Genomic DNA, 5,000 nt, shown 5'->3' with positions numbered 1-5,000 from the left:
CTCTCTTCAAAGTTCTTTTCAACTTTCCCTCACGGTACTTGTTCGCTATCGGTCTCGCGGTAATATTTAGCCTTAGATGGAGTTTACCACCCACTTAGGGCTGCACTCTCAAGCAACCCGACTCTGAGGAGAGTCCCTCTCGCCGCCGCCCTCCGTCGCTACGGGCCTGGCACCCTCTACGGGAAAACGGCCCCGTTCAAGACGAACTTGGACAGGAGTCGCGACGACGAGAAAGCGGAACCTCCCGAACACCACATGTCACGCGGCCGTTACAACCGCGGGATTCGGTGCTGGGCTCTTTCCTGTTCGCTCGCCGCTACTAAGGAAATCCTGGTTAGTTTCTTTTCCTCCGCTTACTAATATGCTTAAATTCGGCGGGTGATCCTCCCTGATCTGAGGCCAACGTGATAAATTCGAGGCAGACACGATATCCGTCCGCGCGACGACACCACCACGTTAGCGGCGGCGCCGAAGCACGCTTCGGACGTCGAGTCCGCCTACAGAATTTTGTATTGTTACAGCGTCAGTGCGAAAACGCGCGTTGATCGTGCACCGTGAAACGTATGTTACCCATTGAACGTTTGTATGATATACGCGGGCAGTTTGCTCACCTTTCGACGAGTCGCCCGCGTTACATTATAACGCAACGGACGCCACGGACACGCAATCGCGCGCACACAACGCTGTAAGAGCGTGTCACAGTCGACACGATTTTTAAACGGACGTATTCAACATAATAATATTATGTCGAATCGAACCGTCAAATGCGTGAACGAATTCACGCAGTGTGGCTATGTATTTTATGCAGCCGGCCCTCAGACAGGAGTGGTCCTGGATGTGTCTCCACGGACCGCAATGTGCGTTCGAAATGTCGATGTTCAAATGTGTCCTGCAGTTCACACTATGACGCGCAGTTAACTGCGTTCTTCATCGACCCGCGAGCCAAGTGATCCACCGTCCAGGGTAATGATTTTGGCATTATTCGTTATTTTTTTGACAAAGGTAAATATAAAAATAAATTTATATATATCGAATGATACGGACACGCGCACTCACACACAAGCGATAACACACAAAACGATGATACAAACAGAGTTGTATACGTGTACGTACATTGTGCGTCGTCGACATAGCGTTCGCGCGCGCGTCACTCATCCACCGCATTTTGTGGTTTTTATTTTACGTCGCGCGCCAATCGGACAGCTCGAGGGTGCGGATTTCAACCCTGTCAACGCTGACGTGGATACGGCGCGACGTTCTCGAACGCGCACAACAAAACGCAACGCACATGTACATGTACATGTACATGTGCGGCATTCAGTGCGCGCGCGCAAGAAATTTTTGGATGTCTTATTAATGTATAATATGTTGTCGTCATCTACTAGAGAGAGACAATATATACGTTAATGATCCTTCCGCAGGTTCCCCTACGGAAACCTTGTTACGACTTTTACTTCCTCTAAATGATCAAGTTTGGTCAACTTCCCAACAACGCCGACGGCCGTGAAGCCATCGCGTGTCGGTCCGAAGACCTCACTAAATCATTCAATCGGTAGTAGCGACGGGCGGTGTGTACAAAGGGCAGGGACGTAATCAACGCGAGCTTATGACTCGCGCTTACTAGGAATTCCTCGTTTATGGGGGATAATTGCAAACCCCAATCCCCAGCACGAAGGAGTTTCAGCGGGTTGCCCGGGCCTCTAGGCCAGGGAGAACATGCTGATTCCTTCAGTGTAGCGCGCGTGCGGCCCAGGACATCTAAGGGCATCACAGACCTGTTATTGCTCAATCTCGTGCGGCTCGAAGCCGCCGGTCCCTCTAAGAAGAATTTTAATACGTCGCCAGTGAGTTGCGCGACCGAAGCCACGCACACCTAAATGACGACGCCTATTTAGCAGGCTAGAGTCTCGTTCGTTACCGGAATTAACCAGACAAATCGCTCCACCAACTAAGAACGGCCATGCACCACCACCCACCGAATCAAGAAAGAGCTGTTAATCTGTCAATCCTTCCGGTGTCCGGGCCTGGTGAGATTTCCCGTGTTGAGTCAAATTAAGCCGCAGGCTCCACTCCTGGTGGTGCCCTTCCGTCAATTCCTTTAAGTTTCAGCTTTGCAACCATACTCCCCCCGGAGTCCAAAATCTTTGGTTTCCCGGAAGCTGCCCGCCGAGCCATTGTAGTAACGTCGGCGGATCGCTAGATGACATATTTACGGTTAGAACTAGGGCGGTATCTAATCGCCTTCGAACCTCTAACTTTCGTTCTTGATTGATGAAAACACCTTTGGCAAATGCTTTCGCTGATGTTCGTCTTGCGACGATCCAAGAATTTCACCTCTAACGTCGCAATACGAATGCCCCCAGTTATCCCTATTAATCATTACCTCGGAGTTCTGAAAACCAACAAAATAGAACCGAGATCATATTCTATTATTCCATGCACGAAATATTCAAGCAGCATTTTGAGCCCGCTTTGAGCACTCTAATTTGTTCAAAGTAAAATTGTCGGCCCATCTCGACACTCACTGAAGAGCACCGCGATAGGATTTTGATATTGAACCGCCGTTTGACCGGCGGCTCACCGACGATATGCTCCGCAAACGTGTCAGTATCACCGCGGATGCGGTGCACCGACAGCGCGGCGCACAAATGCAACTACGAGCTTTTTAACCGCAACAATTTTAGTATACGCTATTGGAGCTGGAATTACCGCGGCTGCTGGCACCAGACTTGCCCTCCAATTGTTCCTCGTTAAAATATTTAAAGTGTACTCATTCCGATTACGAGGCCTCGTAAGAGTCCCGTATCGTTATTTTTCGTCACTACCATCCCCGTGCCGGGAGTGGGTAATTTGCGCGCCTGCTGCCTTCCTTGGATGTGGTAGCCGTTTCTCAGGCTCCCTCTCCGGAATCGAACCCTGATTCCCCGTTACCCGTGACAACCATGGTAGTCGCAGAAACTACCATCGAAAGTTGATAAGGCAGACATTTGAAAGATGCGTCGCCGGTACTGGACCATGCGATCGGCAAAAGTTATCCAGATTCATCAAAATGAACGACTTCGGACGCGAGGCCCTCCGTCGATTGGTTTTGATCTAATAAAAGCACTCATTCCATCACTGGTCAGAGTTCTGATTGCATGTATTAGCTCTAGAATTACCACAGTTATCCAAGTAACTGAGTAAGATCTAAGGAACCAAAACTGATATATTGAGCCATTCGCGGTATCGCCTTAATACGGCTTGCACTGAGACATGCATGGCTTAATCTTTGAGACAAGCATATAACTACTGGCAGGATCAACCAGGGAGCTGTCGCGTAAACACAAATAAATGCGTTTGCGGCGACACACACTCTCCCAATGAGTTGACAGTGTGAGCGTGCGTGCGCCCCGCGAGCGTCGCAAGGGGTCGAGACCCACTACGACGCCGCTGGCAATCATCGTATCACAACATCACAGCGTTGAGTTTCTGAGACATACGTGTCCAGCATGACGCGATAAACTAATACCGCACTGTCAGCCGACATACACGCAGCCATTGTGACGTACAAAGACGCCCTTATAATGAACGTTCGACCGAGACAAGTCTTCAAATATTAATATCTGTTGACAATACTCGTGAACATGATCGATTTCGCCCGGAGCGATAGAGACCTTGGACACACTCTTTCTTGAGAGCCCCAAACATTTTGTCGGGTGTTTTGTTTTCATACTGCGCGTATATTAGTATCCTCTCAATACAGAGAGTCATTGCGCACTGAACGTGTAACATAATATTGTGTGTTTTCGTTTTGTATATGATCGCAGATCGAGCGCAAAATTTCTAACACCAAACACACAGCACTCGCACAAAAGAGACATCAGAAAACACGCACACAACACAACCCAAAAGAGTTATATTATATTTGCGCTTCAACGACGCTCTTTACGATACGAGACACAGTATGAAGTTGTAAAAACTTACGCGCGCCTCGACATAACAACATCGAAAAACACCACACACAGATTACAGAAGCGCACAACATTTGAATTTCAACTCGCACGTCGCGCGCTCCGCTCTCTGCTACATAAGTGTAGTATCAGTTCTGATAGTGGAGTATAAAGATTTTACATATCAATGTTATTGCATAATATTAATGTGTATCATGAATAGATAAATAAAATCAGGTTTTTTTTTTTTTCAGAAGCCTGAAAAAAAACTTATCAATACGCGTAATCACGTTTAATCGTTACACGTAATCACGTTTAACCTTTTCAGTATAAGTAATACATCACGTTCAGTGGCTATAGTGAATTGACAACATTCCAAATGAAATGCTCACCGATTTTACATAACATACTATGACATGATTTCAATGTTATTGCATAATGACTGTATATCATGATGCGCGTAAATGTGCATTTATACGTTTCAATACGCGTAATCACGTTTAATGCGCGTCTATATTTACATTCAAATATATTGTACTAGCTGTTGCCGCGAGCTTCGCTTCGCCTTAAAAAGTTTTCCCGTGGGAATTCCGGGATAAAAAGTAGCCTATGTTCTTTATTTAAAAAGTTATTGTACGGCAAATCTTCGATACGCGTAATCACACACTTTTCAATCCGCATAAGTATGTAGGTAATCACGTATAACCGTTTCAGTATAAGTGTGGCTATATAGTGGATTATTATAATAAACACACTATTACATACATCAATGAGTGTGTATCATGATGAAGGGAAATAAAATTATGTTTAATTAAAGAAACGCGATTCGATACGCGTAAATGTGCATTTATACGTTTCAATACGCGTAATCACGTTTAATGCGCGTCGCGTTTGATACGCGTAATCACACACTTATCAATCCGCATAAGTATGTAGGTAATCACGTATTACCGTTTCAGTATAAGTGTGGCTATACAATAGTGCATTATTATAATAAACATACTATGACATATATTATATCAATGAGTGTGTATCATGATGTAGGGAAATAAAATTATGTTGTATAAAAGA

At 45.9% G+C, this 5,000-nt stretch overlaps 1 long non-coding RNA gene and 3 other non-coding genes across 4 annotated transcripts in view; 1 reads left to right on the top strand and 3 right to left on the bottom strand.

Annotated features, from left to right (window-relative positions):
• The window catches only part of LOC125491339, a 3,893-nt gene extending 3,491 nt beyond the window's left edge, over positions 1-402 (bottom strand). The window contains exon 1 of the ribosomal RNA XR_007268243.1: positions 1-402. This exon is cut by the window's left edge and continues 3,491 nt beyond it. This is a non-coding gene — a ribosomal RNA (large subunit ribosomal RNA).
• Positions 403-809: 407 nt separating this feature from the next.
• LOC125491341 lies at positions 810-966 on the bottom strand. The gene has a single exon (XR_007268245.1). It is a non-coding gene; the product is annotated as a 5.8S ribosomal RNA (ribosomal RNA).
• Positions 967-1,404: 438 nt separating this feature from the next.
• On the bottom strand, positions 1,405-3,308 carry LOC119694457. Its single transcript, XR_005254883.2, has one exon. It is a non-coding gene; the product is annotated as a small subunit ribosomal RNA (ribosomal RNA).
• Positions 3,309-4,746: 1,438 nt separating this feature from the next.
• LOC125491338 overlaps positions 4,747-5,000 on the top strand; it is a 1,015-nt gene continuing 761 nt past the window's right edge. The window contains exon 1 of the long non-coding RNA XR_007268242.1: positions 4,747-4,865. This is a non-coding gene — a long non-coding RNA (uncharacterized LOC125491338). The remainder of the gene's footprint in view (positions 4,866-5,000) is intronic.

This window comes from Plutella xylostella, unplaced genomic scaffold (assembly GCF_932276165.1).
Source record: "Plutella xylostella unplaced genomic scaffold, ilPluXylo3.1, whole genome shotgun sequence".
Taxonomy (NCBI): Eukaryota; Metazoa; Arthropoda; class Insecta; order Lepidoptera; family Plutellidae; genus Plutella; species Plutella xylostella.
Note: the sequence above shows the minus strand (reverse complement) of the source record. Positions and strands in the feature narration are given on the sequence as shown.